Genomic DNA, 18844 nt, shown 5'->3' with positions numbered 1-18844 from the left:
CTTTGGCTTCTCTCCTCTGTTGGGCCTGTGGCCACATGTCCCCCCGCCCACCACCGCCACTGCCCCCATGCCCATGAAGGGCCGCTTCCCCATCGCCACACCCTGCAGTACCTGAGCCAGGGAGAGGTGGTGTTCGAAGACTTGGCGAAGGTCATGACAGTGAATTACAAAACACATGGGGAGCTGGGTGAGGGCACCAGGAAATTTGCGTTTTCAACATATCTTAGATCCAATACAAAATCCCATGAGTGCAGATCATGATGTTTAAGGACAGGATGCCATCATCCTTCCTGTCTCCACACCCATCAATACTTAGATTCTGGGGAGCAAGTCCTGTTGGAAGTGGAGACCAAGAATAATAAGGAGGTCATTGAGTCCATCGAAAAATGTTGGGGAAGAATGAGGAAACCCCCAAGAAAGAGGAGAAAGAGAAAAAGCAGCTGTCTCACCCAGCCCACTTTGGCCCTGGAAAGTACTGCCTGAAGGATTGTACCTGCAAAGTGGAAGGACAGGTGCCCTGCCTGGGCCTGATACCCAAGGAAATGGGGAAGTGCAGAGCCACTGTGAAAGTCAGTACCCAGGACTAGCACCCAAGGTCATCGTGGGCTGGGGCAATTGTGACTGACCAATAGGGAGACTGGTATGGGGTTACCCTGGCCCCAGTAAGCCCTCGGTTCTGTCCTTGAAAACTCTGGAAATCCTTTTGCAATAAAAGGTTCCCATTTACACACCTGTGTAAAAGGGCTTGGGGAGAGGAACATGTGCAGCCGAGCTGCTAAATGAATATCCTTGCTCCTTGGGTAAATAAAAGGCTTCCCAATCACTGCAACAAAACAGCAACAACAGCAACAACAACAACCACAACAATTCACAACATCCCAGGTTTTAGGCAGCAGAATCATCTGGTGGGACTCAGTCTTGATACTTTCCTGTATGTGTTTGGATTTTTCTCATTTTGGTTACAGTTGCCATCACTTCTATTACCATCCCCCTGTGCTTGTACAATCCCTTGCCCTTAGTGAGAAGGCCAACTTCTTAAAATACTTTTTTTTTCTCTTAAATACTTAAGTAGAGTCAAGGGGATATAAACAGATTACAAGAAACACAAAAATCCTGCTTACCAAGCGCTGTCTGTTCTGCTATCACTATTATTGAAATCTTAAGAAACTTTGAGTTTTCAGTAATCATGTACAAATAAACAATCATTTCAGGAGGAAAAGGTAGGAATAGGGGCTGAAAGTATTCAGATTCAAAATAACAAAGTTATTTTAAGGAGCAACACTAATGATCTTTGGCTGGAATTTCAGGTAGACTGCCAGGGAAGTTTTGGCTGGCAGGCCTGATGCCCTTCAAATCACACCACATTACAGCCTTCACCTGTGGGTGAAGTTGATCCTGCAGGGCACCTTTGGCAGACAGAAGAGAAGCCGTGACTGGATCTTGTTCTCTGTCTGGGGAGACTCAGGCAGGAGTGCCACCCACAGGAAGTTGAGCTAAATGCATTACTCAGAGAAAGATAAAGCAATATAAACAGAAGAAAAATACATCCTCAAGCCAGAAGCAACAGTCAACAACATAGCTAAGAAAGTAGGGTAGAATATGGGGCAGAATAGCAATGTTAGACTGTAAATGGAAGAATGATAAATTTCACCAGTAACACAAATGTCAGAAGCTGGTTGGGATGAAGCATATAGATCAGGTCAATTGGTTCTGGACCAGACTCCTGAACAGTGATTGGAAGCTGGCAGTTCTCTGCTGTCTTGGGTGCAGACCTCATGGGTTGAAGAGACCAACATTACTTAGAAAAAAAAGCAGAAAACCTGGTCTTTGTTTTATGCAGTTCATTTCTCACAGTTAACTTTACTGTTTAACTATGACTTGTAGAAAGCTGTAATGTATTATCACTGTTCTTCAGTACAGAAAGTAAGACAAACAAATAAATGGAAGAATTAGAACTGAACCTTGATTTTCTAAAAACTAGACGCACACTGGGTATTTGTTGAATATTAGCTTTTCAAAAAGATTGTCTTACTTTTTTCTTCATCAAATCAAAGGATTTAGTAAAGTTTTATTTCTGTTAGTATCCAAAGACCTACATAAAAAGTACATTAGCCCTAAAAAGCTACTAATTAGAATTGATTAACATATGAAGAAACAAATTAGTTATGTAATCATGTATATTATAATGGTCAATAAATTATATAAACATATATAGTATGCAAATATTTTATAAACATAAAGTTATTCTTCACTCTTGAATAATTATGCAGGTCAATCTTCAAGAAATCAGTGGGAGTTTTACTTTTATTTCTAATTACTTATTTTTTAGTCTGTTTGAAATTAACAGTTAGATTTCCATCTGTGTATCAATAATTAGATACACAAGTTTTAGGTTAATTAGAATGATTGCCAATAGTCACATTGTTTTTGATAGCTTCCATTGTAATAATGCTTCAAGGTGATTACTGGTTCTTTAACTTGTGTAAGAAACAATATTCCTTTTTTTAAATTTTACTTTAAGTTCTGGGATATATGTGCAGAACGTGCAGGTTTGTTACATAGGTATACATGTGCCATGGTGGTTTGCTGCTCCTATCAACCCGTCATCTAGGTTTTAAGCCCCACATGCATTAGGCATTTGTCCTAATGCTCTCACTCCCCTTGCCCCCAACCCCCCGATAGGCCCCGGTATGTGATGTTCCCCTCCCTGTGTCCACGTGAAGAAACGATATTCTTGAACTACATTAAAAACTCAGGAATCGGTTTTATGCTACATGTATACTTTTCCTGGACTATGTATTCCACTGGGAAACATTATGAAAGAACGTGGGAGTGTAACTGTTTTGCTCTTCAGGGCAGTTATTATCAAAGCCTCTAAAAGCATTCTGCAATCAATTTTTATTGTCAGTCTTTTACAAAGATCCTCAAAGTCCACTAATTGGCTCGTAAAACTACATAGTAAAAGAAAAGGGGAAAATTAAGCATGGTGCATTACACACGATATCAAAAGTGGAGACCTAATCTATCACTATTAATGCATTTAGTTATTGATAGGCATGCGTCTAGAGTCACATTTTAAAGCTTTGGTCCTAATATTGTCACAGACTCACTGGCAGCCATGGCAGTGGTGTTGCTGCCACCGTCTCCTCTGTCTCGATGTTCTATCATGGAAATCAGGGATACTAACACTGAGTAACTCTGAGAGAAAACCATTTACAAAGAAATTTGAAATTCTGAGAATAATCAACAATCTTTTTTAACAAAAGTGCTGGCAGTTATATATTGGAATATTTACATGATAGTAGATGTTCTGAGTGGATGTGGAACAGGGGAGATTTTAGGAGGGCGAGATAAAAAAAGAATCAGAGGCTGGGAGTGGTGGCTCATGCCTGTAATCCCAGCAATTTGGGAGGCCGAGGGGGATGGATCACCTGAGGTCAGGAGTTTGAGACCAGCCTGGCCAACATGGCAAAACCCTGTCTCTACTAAAAATACAAAAATTAGTTGGGCATGGTGGCACGTGCCTGTAGTCTCAGCTACTCAATAGGCTGAGGCAGGAGAATCACTTGAACCTGGAAGGCGGAGGTTGCAGTGAGCCAAGATCATGGCACTGCACTGTAGCCTAGGTGACAGAGCGAGACTCCATCTCAAAACAAACAAACAAATAATCAGAAAAATAAAAACATTAATGAAATCCTGGCAAAAAAGGCAACAACTGGGCACCCTTTAATATGGTCACACAGTACATATTTGTGTTGTGTCTATTAAATAAGTTTACTTTTAAAGTCCTTTTGTTGAAACACAGTAGGTAGCTGGAATTATCTACTCTTGGTTATTGAAATCAATGTATTTGTGTGTCAACCACATCATTTTGGCAAGTGATAATAGTATCTATTTATAACAACTTTTCATTTTTATTAATACATTCTGAGATATCAGTATATTTACTGTTCAGATTATTTGGCTAGAATTACCCTTAGTTGTGTCTGAACTTTCCTAAAAATTATACCCATCTTATCCGTTTTTGCATTTGAAAATTAAACTGCTGGTGGTACATAAATTTATTTTCTACAATGACAACAGTTAATGTCCTTCTAAGTTAATATATGAAGGACCTTTTCTATCTCAATAAGTAACATCCTTGGTTCCAAATTAGCCATTTTAATTCCACTGCCACATTGTTTCTTAGAAATCATACCATGTTTTTGGAAAATTTAATTTCACTTATTATGTGACTTGCTGGCCATCCAGGCATATATTCTGGAGGAAGGCTTTTAAAATAAAGCCATTCTTAACAGCCAAAATGTAGAAAATAGTCCTATTTTCTAGGTATCTATAGATGAAGGAAAGAGTATCTTCTCATACTATGTTCTAGGGCCCTATACCTGAAATTGAGTCTTTACAGGAAGATAAAGTCAGCTGCAGCCCTACTAGCTGAACTGAGTGCAGATACAGATTGGTGTAATAACTGTCCAGAAGCTCCTATCCACAGGCTGAAATTTATCCAAGCCAGATATATAAGATAGTCTTATTCAAAAATTATCTTCCTATTTGATGACTAGTATTTCCATTTCCTGTTTATTTCGATTAGCCGCATGTAAAGCAGTTCTTTCTGAAACTGTCGATATTAGATCCTGGAAGGTAATTAATTCCATAATCTAGTTGTCCATATCTTCCATCTGTAAGGTGTATGTGTTGTGTTCTTGCATGTCTGAATGATGGCTTTGAACTGTATCCTTGCATTTATTTTTGCATCTCTATGGGATTGTGGTGTGTGTGTGTGTATTGCGTGTGTGTGTATGTCTGTATCCTATAATACAGCAACCTGTGGTCTGTTCATGTCAAATCCTTGAAAAGTTTGGAAAAAGAAAATGAAGAAGACAGGTGGGAATAAATGCTAGTGTAATAGGTAAGAGCTGGGAAGTATATACATATTCAGTATATTTCAGCTATGAATTCACAGATTACTTGAGACTTTATGTTCTTTATGCCAACGTGTTGCATTCTGAGGAGATGGGGCATAGTCACTACAGTGGTGTGATGCTGGGAGAGTGGTTGGGAGCAGAAATAATGATAATGAGCCACTCATCAAGATTTTTATGCCAGAATGGCCAATCGCAGTAGAAAACACTCTCAGACTATAGCTGGCCTGTGGTTTCTTCTGACTACTTTCTATAGTTTCCTTGAGGCACTAAGTGCTTTCTTACGGGTATCAGTGGACTCTGAGAAGTCTATTAGAAATAAATGTAGATACAGCTGGTGTTCAGTTTCAACAACATTCTCTGATTTTAAATTCCTTTGGGTAGCCTTTTTAAAAATATCAAATGATTAATTTTATAAAACTTCATTGTTTATAAGTGTATATATAATTACAAAATTATATTTTAAACTTTGGGTAGTCTTTTAAAGACTATCAAATGATTGTTATAAAATTGTTTTCATAATTTTATATATTTGTATTATAAAACTTGCATTTTTTTCATCATTAAATCTTTACTAAGTGGAACTTGGTAGGTTCCAGGTGCTGTTATTGATTCCTAGCATATAGTAGTGATCACTAGGCAGACGTTATCTTTACTACATAGAGTCTGCATTCCAACAAATGAACTTGACCAGTATGTGACTAGTATGATGCAGTGGATCATATAAAGATGTAATGAGGATTGACTTGGTTACTTTGGCCTGGGAGTTTAGTATATGCCCTAAGGTATCTTTGACATCCTGATATCAGAAGGACTAAAAGGAGCCAGCTATTCAAACACTGGGGCAGGGAAGGAGAGATGGCATTCTAGGCCAAGAAAACATGACCAAGCATAATAGATTCTGGGAAGAGAAAGAAAACAGCATGGCCATCAGGTAGAGTGGGATTGAGGTAGCGTGAAGTAACAGATAAGACCAGAAAAATAGCCAGGGTGAGAAGAAATGTAGGGCTTCATAAGCCAAGGGAATGATTTTGGATTTTATTCTAACTGCAGTGGAAGTCAATGAGGATTTAAACGGGAGAGTGACATGATCTGATATGCATTTTTAAATGAAATTCTCTGGCTACTGTGTGGAGTCTGGATTAAGGAAGGCAGCAAAAGGGAAAGTAAAGAAGCCATTTAGGAGGCTATTATAGTTGTCCAGGCAAAAAAATAGTGGCTGGGTGCATTGAGATGAAATTAGTAAAAATGGAAAGCAGTGAATGGATTTTATATATACATATATATAGAGAGAGAAGTTATATATATATATATATATAACTTCAATACATATATATATATATATGTTGAGAAAGCTAAACTAGCTGGTGGATTAGATGTGCAGTGTGAGGCAAAGGGGGAGAGGTTATAAATTAGAAGAGGTGTGGGCCCAGGATTAAGCTCTGGAACATTCAAACATGTAGAAGTTTAGCCAAGGTGGTGGAATTAAAAAGTTACACTAATAAAAACAGGTAGTATGAGTGCAGTATGAGTGTGGTATTATGGAAGCTAAGAGAAGAAGGTATTTTATGAATGACCAGCAAGCTGTGCTTAATGCCACTGAAAGGTCAAGTACATTACAAGTAGAGCCACATCCCTATGATTTGAAAACAAGAAAGTAATTGGCGACCTAGAAAAAAACAGTCTTAGTCAAGTGGTGGCCGAAAATTTTGGTTGGAGAAAGCTTAGAAGAGAACAGGGAAATGAGGAAGGGGTGATGATAAATATAGATTACTCTTTCAATAAGTTTTTTTAATAAGGTGAAAATAAAAATGACAATAATTGAAACAAAACATGGGGTCAAAGGAGCTCACTTGTTTTAAAGACATGAGATTCTAGAATGTGCTTGTATGCTGTTGGGGTGACCCAGAGTGGGAGAAATGGATAAAGCTAGGGAGAATGTGACTAACAGCAGGATGAAATCCTTGAGAAGGTGAGAGAGGGTGATATCCAGAGAATTGGAGGACATAGGTTGCATATGATAGGAATATTCTATTCATCATAACAAAGGACAAGATTAATACCTAAGAACAAGTGTAGATAGGGTTGTATTGTGTGGGTAGGTAGGGGTAGGGGGTGGAGTGATGCTGAAGGGAATGAGGAGTAAGAGAGAAGGAAGATGACAATTTTGAATAGGAAAAAAGATGTAAAATAGACTTAAAAAAAGAAAACAAACCACTAAGACAGTATGTTGGTATTGCCAAGTATGTTGAGACTTGTGGTCATGAATTAGTTTAGTAAAATCCTGTGCTTTGTTCCAGAAAACTGCACGATATGACAAAATTCCACTGTTTTCCTCTCTTCTGAGTGATTTCCTGTAGGCTAAATCTGAACAGTTATTGAAAGTTTAAGTTAGAATATTATCACAGAATTTTGAAGCTAGATGTGCCCTCAGAGCCCATCCAGTCCTAACTCATTGTTTTCCAGAATAAAAAATTATTTCCTATTGATTTCTTAAAACACATCATTCTTGCATTCTATGGTATAGAATCAACTTTTTTCTCATATATTTTCCACTCTGTACACCAAGCTTGTCAAACCCGCAGCCCGTGTGCCATGTGCAGCCCAGGACGGCTTTAAATGCAGTCCAATATACATTCATAAGCTTTCTTAAAACAATATAAGATTTCTTTTTTTGCGACTTTTCTTTAGCTCATCAGCCATTGTTAGTATTAGTGTATTTTATGTGTGGCCCAAGATAATTCTTCTTCCAATGTGGCCCAGGGAAGCCAAAAGATTGGATACCCCAGCAGTACACTGTATACATATATATATGTTATCATTGCTCCTGTAAATTTTTATTTTTCTCACTTATTTACACATTTATATCTCCAATTTGCTTAGTTCATCTTCTTCCTTTCCTTCATTCAGCCAACTACCAGTTCAGGTCCTCCTTCTGTCTTCCCTAAATGATAATATCCTTGAAGATTTAAAGAATCAGGTGTTATTTTTTGGTTGCACTCTCAAAGCCTGGCACAGTTCCTGACTCTTTGGTGACTTTACCTTACTGAGGTAATTTACATTACTGTAATTTACATTACTGATTACTGAGGTAAATAAGTTTTACTTTTGTTTCAATAAGTGAGATTGAGTAGGAAAGATGGATCAAAACATTTTTATTGTGATTAATGAATCTGTAGCCAAAGAATATTTGATATCCTAGAGAAGTAGAGCTGAGCATGAGTTGAATTAGCTCTTAATGGAATTGGCACCACTTCCTTTAATGCTTCTCTTAGAAAGTCTAGTGATTTTTTTCCCTTTCTATATCTGCTTAGTTGTGACTGGAGTTGTATTATTACCATGGCTGCAGAAATCTTGAGTACCTGACGAGCTTTGATATTGTACTCAGAAGCTAGAAAGAAGATGTTGGTTTAAAATAGATCAAGCTCTTAGGAATTCTATAGAGATTATCACGTAATTTAGAAGAGCTAAATATATTTCTCAGAGAGGCAGCCTATTTCCACCTCATCTCTGGGGTTTTAACGATGTCTCCTTTTATTTTCTCCTAAGGTTTTATCTGAATTTCTTTTTTACCCTCAAGTCAGTGCCTCATTATTTGAGTTTATTATGTACCAGGAAGGTTTCATTAAAAACCAACCATGTCATTGTATTTCTTATTTTGAGCAGGTAAAAGTTTGATCTAAAATGAAAATCTTCTGACTTTTGCTTCAGGGTAAAAAGTGTGCAATAAACTTGAAATCAGTCTCTGGCTATAAAACTCTTTCCCCAAAGCTTTCTTAAGTACATCTCCCCTGCAGCTACTCCTAATTTCAACCTCCCCTTTTCTTCTGTCTCCTGACCTAAGATGTCTTCCTACCTCCCCTCCAGTCATTTACTGCTGTCAGAATAATCTTTAAAACTATAGTTCTGATGATCACGTCTTTGCAAACACTTCTTTTGGCTTTCTTTTGCTTGGAGAGTATGGTTAAAGCTTCTTAAATAGACAGACCACAGCGTGGTCTACTTCTAACTTGCCCTTCCATTTTTCTGCCCTCTTGCATATGTCCTGCACTTTAAATAAATTTCTCTTATCACCCTTCCCTGAACATACCTCTCGTTTTCTCACCTTGAAACTTTAGCACATGAGACTCAGTCACATGGACATTTATTCAGAGTCCCAGCTCCCCATCTCAGTACTTCATATTCAGCAGAAAGGCCATGTCATCACATTTTCATGACAACTTCCAGTTGGAAGTAATTTTTCACTCATCTGAATTTGCATAGTGCTTCAAAACATCTCTTTATCAAAAAGAATTCTGACTTGTGCTGTTATTACATTGGTATTGCTAAGTGCCTTTCTAAAATGTAGGTGCTAAAATTTAGGTTGTTTTTCTTGATATTCCTCATATGGATTGTAATGCCTTTCACCTTGTTTCCAAAATGAATCACTGAAATATATAGAAAAAGCATTTTATTCAGCAAATACTTTTGAGGGATCATTATGTTCCAGGTACTACGTTAGATGCTGAAGATATAGTGGTGAAGAGGGTTGACATAGTCTTTGCCTTTATGTTCATAGATTCTAATAAGCAGTATAGACATTTGTCAAATACTTTATAATAATCAAGATACTGCAACAAACGATAAGTGCATTAGAAAGTGCTCTGGGAACACAGAAGACTACTATATCTCGATCTCTATACCGAGATCTATAATAGGGAGCTAATAGGTAAATGGAAAAAGTGTGTACTGTGAAAGAATGTCCCAGGCAGAGCGAACAGCACGTTTGAGCACAGCAGCAAAAGAAGTGGAGGCTCCTTTCAAAACTGAAAAAAGTCTGGTGTGGCTGGAACATGTAACGTGTGCAGTAGAGGGTATCAGATGAAGGTCAGGATGTGGAATGTCTTGTAAGCCATGTCAAAAAGACAAAACAAAATTGTACTTTATCCTAAGGGTAATGGGGAGCCAAAGAAGGTTTTTAAAAGAGGCCTGGTGAGATCCGTGTTTTCAAACAAACACTAACTACATTTTGAAGAGTGGAATGGAAAGGGGCCAGAAGAGTATAGGGAAACCAGAAAAGATTATATTCTTGGAGTTTAGGTACCAGACTTTGGCTTAGGCAAGGAACCCATGTCAATTAGGTTGGAGAGAAATTTAAGCCTTCAAGAGAAGTAATTGAGAGACGGAAATAACAGGCCTTACATTTCAGTGGTGATGGAGAAGTAAGGTTCAAGACTGTCTTCCATGTTTCTCACATGAACAACTGAGAGGAGAGGAACCTGTGTGTTGAAAGAGGGAACACTGGAGGAGGAACAAATTAGGAGGCACAAAAAGAGGAAAATTTTCATTTATACATGTTATACATCCAATGGCATCTGCTAGGCAGTTAGATATGTGATTGGAAGAGTGACCTAGTTAATTATATAGATAGAGGAACCATATGCATGTAAGGCAGTAAGTAAAGCAATAAATGTGGGTGAGAGCTCCAAGTAACAAAAGTGTAGAGTCAGCAAAGGGTCTAGGAGAGAACCCTGAGACTCTCCAACTTTTAAAAGCTAGGTAAGGAGAAAAGGGGCTAGCAAAGAGAACTGAGAAGAAACAGCTAATGGAAAACCAACGAACCAACCAACCAACCAACCAACTAACCAACCTCAGTGCAAAGTAATGTGACAGAAGCTAAAAGAGAATTTCGAAGAGAAGGGAGTGGTCACAGGGTCAAATGCTGCTAAATGTCAAGCAGTATGAGGACAGAAAAAATGTCTATTGGGCATAATGGCAAAGATGTCATAATTGACTTCGGTGAAAATCGTGGAGCAGTACGTAAAAACAGACTGGAATATGTTGGGCAGAAAGTGGAAGGTAAGGAAATGGAGACAGTGATTGTAGACAGCTCTTCCCAAAAGTTTTGCTGTAAAGGGCAGGAAAGCCTATAGCTAACGTTGTCTGTGGAGGTGAGGGTGATTTTTGGGATCATTTGCTTATTTTTAAAATGGGAAAGGAGCTGGGGTGGGGAGGGAGAGGAGAGATAAATTAACAACAAAGAAGAGAGGGAATAATTAAAATGAGAAACCCTGAGAAGACAGAAGGAGATTGAACCTGTGTAGTGAAGGTATGGGAGGAGGTAAATCTCTTCCTTTACACAATGGAAGAAGTAAAACGTTGATATGAATGTGAATAAGCTTGTATACAGCATTTGACTGCGGGAAATCTATTGTGATAACTTACTTCTTTTGGGTATAAGAGTTAAGTTTATCTGCTTTGAGAAAGGATGATATAAGATTAAGGAGAGAGAAGAAAGTGGAAAAAGCCATAGTAGAAGGTAAGAGTGAACTGAAGAAAAAGATAACATAGATTGTAGGGCAATGCTGGGCACCTGCTTGCAATTGGCAGCTCCACATTTATTGTGGTGGCCGTCTATTCACAGGTGCTATGTTCTGATTGTTTGCCCATTCAGGGGGAGTGGAGTTTTAGGGTAGAGGCTGATTTCCATGTAGCCAAAAAGCTTGAGGGAATTTTCAGTGAGGTTTTTGGTAATGCCTTATAGAGCCACAGAGAGCCCAAGTTTTTCTCTGTTCCAAAGTGGTGGTTGTAGTGATCATACCCATCATCTATCCCATAGCACAGTAGTAGTTTTCAATCTTTATTAGCTGCAGACATCTGTCAACCCCAGTCCTGGGAGGAATTCCATCTTATACTTGTATTTCTCTCTTCTGAAATTTTCCTTTCACACTGTCAATGACAAGGCAGGAGCAAACTCCCGGATTATGACACATGAACACATTGTGTCTCCAGGACAGAGAAGCAGTGGAACCAGAACTCCAGCATCCTAGAATAACAGACTGTGAGGAAGTCCAGCGATCTCATCACAAGAAATAGCTCAAGTAAATTTAGTATCGCCATTGTTACTAAGTGCAAAAAAGCTCTCCTTGGCTGATGATTAAGCAATAGCCCTCATCTGCAGTCATAGTTAACAAGCAGCTAGGCAACACCAGACACAAATCTCTTGTCCTATTAGAGTAAGTATATGTTTTTTTCCTACAATATTATAACATATTAATAGAACGTCTTAATAGAGCCTCAAGTTCTTATTAACATAAGCAAAACATTCCCTTCCTGTCATGTCAACAAACCGAAGTATGTTTTCCTTTCACTGTCTCAGCTATCATAGTATATTGCCAAATATTTTGGAATATAAAAGTGTAGAGCTTAATTTGAAACTTTTTAATATACTTCCACCAAGTAAGTACCTTAAATCTGGCATATATTTTGTTATTCTTACATAACATATGTTTCCTCTTTCTTACATCTTGGAGTTTTATTATGAATATACTAATCCTTCTTTGTCCTTTTGCAAATAATGGAATTTCTGGGATTGGTGCTAAGTTCCAGGTTTCAGTCTTTAAAAATCTTGGACTTGAAGTAGGAATGCATGTTATCCAAAATAAAGTATTTCTTGATCATAACAAAAGCCTTGCAATGAAAAGAGAAGTTTGCCGAAACTTACTAATTTCTTTGTTGCCACCCTTTCATTTCTCAGGCACAGGTCCGAAAGTGGTTCTGAAGTTAAATTGAAAGTTTAGAAAAGGACAATTAAGTTATACTCACTATTAATTCTAGGCTTACTGTGAGGAACAAGGATAAGTTTATGAATTTTCTTGATATTAATAGATAAGCTGATTTGCTGAAAATCAACCTCAGTGTTTTGAGTTAGAAGACATTTCTAGACTCATTGACTGAAAATAATTTCATGATTGTTTAAATTTAGATGCTGTAGAGATTACTTCATCAAAGAGATGTTGACCAAATGGCAAATTTAATGAGGTTTCTCTAAAAAATGCACAATCACAATTGATATAATAGAACAATATATAGCCAAACCACGACCTCACATTTTACTAACATATAGGTCCTTTTCATTAAAGTGCTCTAGTTTAATCAACCCAAACATTCTCTAGATGCTTTACTGTTTCTTAAAAGTGATGAAATCTTGATATAGGAGGATTCTTCTGCCTCAGCTTCCTGAGTAGCTGGGATTACAGGCGCCCACCATCACGCCTAGCTAATTTTTGTAATTTTAGTAGAGATGGAATTTCACCATGTTGGCCAGTCTGGTCTTGAACTCCTGACCTCGTGATCCACCCACCTCGGCCTCCCAAAGTGCTGGGAGTCACTGTACCTGGCCTATTATTACTTTTGATGGGTTACCAGTGTCCAAGGTTTTATCTCCTTTTTGTTTTCCCAAATTCAATAATTAAATTGCATTCAAAAATAAGGCCCAAAATATCTTTAAAAACATGTCAGAATACATTCATTAAACAAACAAACAAAAAAAAACAAGTTAGTAGCATTCTAAATATTGTGTCTATATCACTTAAAATTTGCAAGTCATGACATCCTAATTTTTAAGATGAACTTTTTAAATTAGGAAAGCGAACTGAAATGAAGTATCTTACCAGATGTTTTCGTTAAAATTTTGTTAGCAAATCTGTGAAAATCTTCAAGATGAATTAGAAACGTACTTAGAGAGCAACAATTAAAGGCTTAGCATTGTATTATATGCTAATTCCCAAGGACGGTTTGTAAAATATTAAAATCCAAAGATTGGTTCTGAACATATTTTGCCAGCTGCTATGTTGGATTACTTTAAATTCATATTTTAAAAACACAATACTGTTCTGAAGAAAACAAAAAATCTTTAGTGAAAGACTTTATTTAATAAGATTTCACAGATATTTTATTCTTTAAAAAGGGCAGCTTCAACACGGCAAAATTTTTCACTGTGCTAAAATAGTAAAATAAGTGCAAGAACTTGGTGCCAAAAAAGGTCTGCAAAGACATTTTTTTGATTGAGTTTCTTTCCTTTGGGAATTTCATAAATTGCTTCTTGTACACAAACATTAGCAATAATTTACCTTTGTTATAACTTTAAAAATAATTTAACAAAATCATTATTTTATTATTGTCCTTGTCACAACACCATTTGATATACTTGTTTTTGAGATAGTCTTTTTGCAAAATGTCTCGGTATTTTTGTCTTGCATAACATTGTTTTAGAATGCAATTGGGAGCTAATTCCTAATATTTTGTCTAAGTATGTAGGCAGTGTCATACTTTTTAACTTTGGATTGCAGTTTGCACCTCTCTGGTTGCTCAACAGTTCAGCGAAGCCTGAGTCGGTGGATGGGTATCCGACCTGAACTTGGGTGGGTAATTCCAGAAAGTTTTCACAGGAGTGAGGCAGAAGACAGAAACTGCAACAAACCGCCGGGGGGTGGGATTAACGTCCAAAGCTCACACCGGCTTCAACTGATTGGCAGGAACGAAGTGGGTGGAGCCTCCTGACCCTGCCCTCCTGCTTCCGTTGCTAGGGACGCTTCGGCCGAGGATACCGCAATGGATCGGGAAGAGGGGCTGAAGGCCTTGGACAATATTGTCACTCAATTCAACGCCTATGAAGATTTCCTGGACTCGCAGATCACTACTGTGGACTTGTACTACCTGGAGGTAAGGGCGGAGCGCGGCAGAGTAGCCGCCGCCGCGCGTCCTTCGGTCCCTCCTCGAGTTCCCGCTTCGTGGGCTGGTCGCCCCCTGGCGCTGGACAGCTCAGCTGTCAGGCTCCGCGGTTTCGGGACCGCGACACTAAAGCCGCTGGCGAGGTGAATTGCCGCGTCCTTACCGCCCTGCGCTCCCCGGTCGGGACAGAACTTGGGCCCCTAGAGTCACCCGGCGCAGAAACGCGCGGGCACACTCACACTGGGGAGCCATGAATTTGTGCTTCTTGGCCTCCCCTGCCTCCTCCCAGCCCACTCCCATTCCAAAGCCGCTCTCTGTGAGGAAGGAGGTCTGCTGAGAAGTCTCCGGCTGTGATCTAGGACGGACACCTGTTTCTCTCTGCTTTGCCAATTGGTATATTAAAGAACAGAAGATGGCATCTTTACACCAACCTAGTGTATTTGGTGTTATATTGGGCATTTGGGTTCATGAACTTCCACCTCACACTAATTGATTCTGAAAGTACTTTAATTACAGAGACGCATTACAGGTAGTTGTGCAGACGTATTCCTGATTCAAGTTTATCGAGTTGATGATCACAACTAACTTTGATAGTAAAAATACACACACAAAAAAGGAGCGAAACTGGACCTAATGGGTTGCTTTCCTCTGCCCAACAGCCAATCCCCTCCCCAGCTACCCCCGCTGCAGGGTGGTGGGGGACAGAGTGGAGTTCTAGTCCTGTGCCAGGGGAGAACCCGGACGCGCAGGAATTAACAAGTCATCAGTGCTGGGAAGCTGGGAGGCGGACGATGGCTCCCAAAGTCCCAGTATATTCCTAGCCAAACTTCCCGGATAGGCCCACTAAATGGACACTCACCTGGAGAGTCGGCTGTGCTCTCCACAGGACCCAGAAATGCCTTATCCCTATTTAGGCCAGAGAGAACAGGCGCCACTATGTGGTGAAAAGCCACATCAGTCTGGGAAGGATTTGCATCCTGCCACCAGCTCCCCACACTTCTGAACTGCAGCAAGGTAACTGCATTTTAGTGGATTGACACTTTTGGACTTCAAAGATTGGTTACAGAGGCATTTCACTTAAATATGGATTACAGGTTTCAAAAGTGTTATTCTTCAGTACATTTAAAAAATAAATGTAGGTGGTATTTCCAATATAGCTCCTGGCTTCAAAAGCAAAATTTTAAAATATTATACAGATAATATATTTAAAGTCATAAAAGTCAGTTTATGCCTTGCATCCAAGACACTGAAAAAGTAATGCTGCTAAACAATGTTTACATCTAAATTTTTGAATGTTTAAATAAACAAAAAATGAAATATACACAATAAACATCTTGATAGACTAAAATCATCTTTGTAGCATATGTGGAAGATTGGCAAATTTAAACCTAGTATTATTAAGAAAGGTTTTACTATTTTTTAAGGCACAGTTCTTCATGTGAGTATGGACCGAAAACATTAATATTAATTACAGATGTGAAATTAATAATTTGCGTTTCATCAATCAGAATTTTTTTTTTTTTTTTTTTGAGATAGAGTTTCACTCTGTGGCCCAGGCCGGAGTGCAGTGGCCCCATCTCGGCTCACTGCAACCTCCGCTCCCCAGGTTCAAGTGATTCTCTTGCCTCAGCCTCCCAAGTTTCTGGGATTACAGGTCTGCACCACCATACCCAGCTAATTTTTGTATTTTTAGCAGAGACAGGGTTTCACCATGTTGGACAGGCTGGTCTCGAACTCCTGACCTCAAGTGATCCACCGGCCTCAGCCTCCCAAAGTGCTGGAATTACAGGTGTGAGCCACCACACCCAGCCCATCAATCAGAATTCATTAAAGGTTTCCAAAATGGAAGGTGGTAATTATATTTGGGGAAATGACAAAGAAATTTACTTTTGTATTTGGCATTGATTAAGCTTATTTTTGTTGTACTTTCATAAAAAGTAAGATGAAGATTTAGTTGAATAATGATAATTAGACAGGTATATATATGTTTATATATATACGTATATATTTGGATTGATTAGTGACAACTTTTAAAGTGCTATTATTTCTAGAGATCTACATTCTCAAATACTTTCTGTGGATGTAAGTTCATTGTGCACTTAGGTCACGCAGAAACAAGTAGACTCCTCGGCATTCTTTCAGTAGTATGGCAAGCATGTTTCACAAATCATGGATCATGCTAAGTGAGCTGATACCTGTGCTTTTCCTCTCTCTCTCTCTCACACACACATCATCATCATCAGTAACTGACTTTGATTTGAATGGAACAACTTTTAAAACATTTTATTTTAAGTAACAAAATTGTCAATATTTATCATATACAACATGATGTTTTAAATTATATATATTGTGGAATGGCTAAATCAAGTTAACATATGTATTACCTCACATAATTATCATTTTTTTTGTGGTGAGAACACTTAAAAATCTATTTTCTTGACATTTTAAAAGAACATAATATATTGTTATTAACTGTAGTCACAATGTTATACAAGAGATCTCTTGAATTTATTTGAATGAAACAAATTGTAAACTGTAAATTAGAGGTAGCATGTTTAGTTAGAAGAGGCTAGAGTCATAAGATTTTTTTTTGGTTCTAACTCTGCAATATTGTGTTTTAATCAACTTGAAATTCCATTTTTTACCTACAAAATGAAACAGTTGGACTAGATTATTCAAGTTTCCTAAAGTATATAAAATGTTATGAGTTATCTATACTTTCATCTGATTATCTGTACACCCATGTATTTATCCAGCCACCTTTTTAGTCGATAATCCTTCACCAAGCGCCTGATGTAGTGGATATTGCCTACACTGCTAAGAGTTTAAGTAAGAATCTATTCTAGACTTGACCTCAGAAACCTAAGTATATAATGCTTACAGTCCAGTCTAAGTTTTATTTATTCAGCAAGCATTTTACAAACATTTACTATCTTCCAGGTACTCTTGTATTGTGTAGTATATTCTGCTCCCAAAGATTTTCAGTTAATCTGCATAAAAAGTTAGTACCAATGATTGACATACAAATAATCATATAATCTGTGCCAGATCCATTCTGTGCCCCTGGACAATGACCTTCACAGTCATTAATCAGGAGCTTTTGGCTTTGGGTTGGTTTCAGCCAATAGGAGGTACCAACTGGAGTTCAGGCGGCTGGAAGGAAGTGGTTAGAGAATTTATTCCCTGCCATCTTCCTACTGTCTGTGGTTTAGAAGCAGCTACCTTCCTTAGGTTTGGCCATCTTCTCATTCCATTAGCTATAGCACTCTCTCCAGGGTCTGGCAGCACTCCCTGCTCTAGGAATTGCTTCCTCCCTTATCTTCTTTTATGCCAAACGGTGTTAATGGCTTCCCGCTGTTGCTAACCCAAGGATGCTTCACCATCCCATGTTGGTTTCCATTAATTTTGCCCATATCTTTGTAACTAGTGCTTTTATTCTTTTTGGTCATGAGTTTGCCAACAATTTGCTGCCATTACCCTGACCACTATTTAATTATTTAACATCTCAGATCACAGTAAGTACACAAATAGTGTATGAATCTAATAACCACACAACTTTTTACATAATGCTTGCTTAGGAAGAAAGAGAAATATGGAAAAAAGGGAAACTAACCCCAGTTAATTATTTGATAAGCTAGAGAGGAGTAAGGTGGCTCAGAAGAATAAAAGAAGCACTTTATGCTGTGTACACTGTGCTTTGCTTATTTTACTGAATAGCTTCAAAGCATCAAAAGAAATGCATCACTGTATCAGCAATTAGATTTTCCTCTGCTAACCCAAAGAAATATATTTGTTCTGGGAGTTAGTATTATCTAACCTAATTAACTTAATTCCCTAAATCGATATAGAAATAGTTGGAAAGTTTTGGCAAAATTATTACAATATAATTTTCCAGGTTCTTTCTTAGTAATTCTTCTATTTAAATAAACACAGGCCCTTTATTTTAATAAAGGTGCCTATGACCACTGGAAAAATAAAAGTCCTAATTAACCTGCTTTTCTCAGGTAAAGGATCAAAGAGTGTTGGAATTATTTAAAATGTCTCTGACTAATGGATAGCAGTAATGGCTAAAGTATTTACAGAGATAAACAACATGGAGTTTCACTTAGGGCATTGTCTTCCCATTATTTATAAAATAGAAATGGGGAGGGGCCAAGATGGCTGACTAGAAGCAACTGCAGTCCATGGCTGTCATGGAGAAGAATGAAAATGGAGAGTGAATTTGGCACCTTCAACTGAAATATCCAAGTTTTTACTTTGGGACTCACTAGGCAATCAACTCGACCCATGGATAATGAAGAAAAGCAGGGTGAGACAGAGCCAAAGGATCCCTCATTCCCAGCCAAAGGAAGCTGTAAGTGATTGTGCAACCCTGCCTTGGAAACCACACTTCTCCCACAGATCGTTGCAACCCACAGATCAGGAGATCC

General features: G+C 38.2%; 1 protein-coding gene and 1 pseudogene across 1 annotated transcript in view; both read left to right on the top strand.

Annotated features, from left to right (window-relative positions):
- Positions 1 to 18844, top strand: part of FGF5 (fibroblast growth factor 5) — a 703839-nt gene that overhangs the window by 55415 nt on the left and 629580 nt on the right. The gene's annotated exons all lie outside the window — the stretch shown is intronic.
- On the top strand, positions 60 to 1941 carry LOC100979699 (small ribosomal subunit protein mS25-like; annotated as a pseudogene).

Source organism: Pan paniscus, chromosome 3 (genome assembly GCF_029289425.2).
Source record: "Pan paniscus chromosome 3, NHGRI_mPanPan1-v2.0_pri, whole genome shotgun sequence".
NCBI lineage: Eukaryota > Metazoa > Chordata > Mammalia > Primates > Hominidae > Pan > Pan paniscus.
The sequence above is the reverse complement of the archived record's forward strand: the minus strand, read 5'-3'. Positions and strand labels throughout refer to the sequence as shown.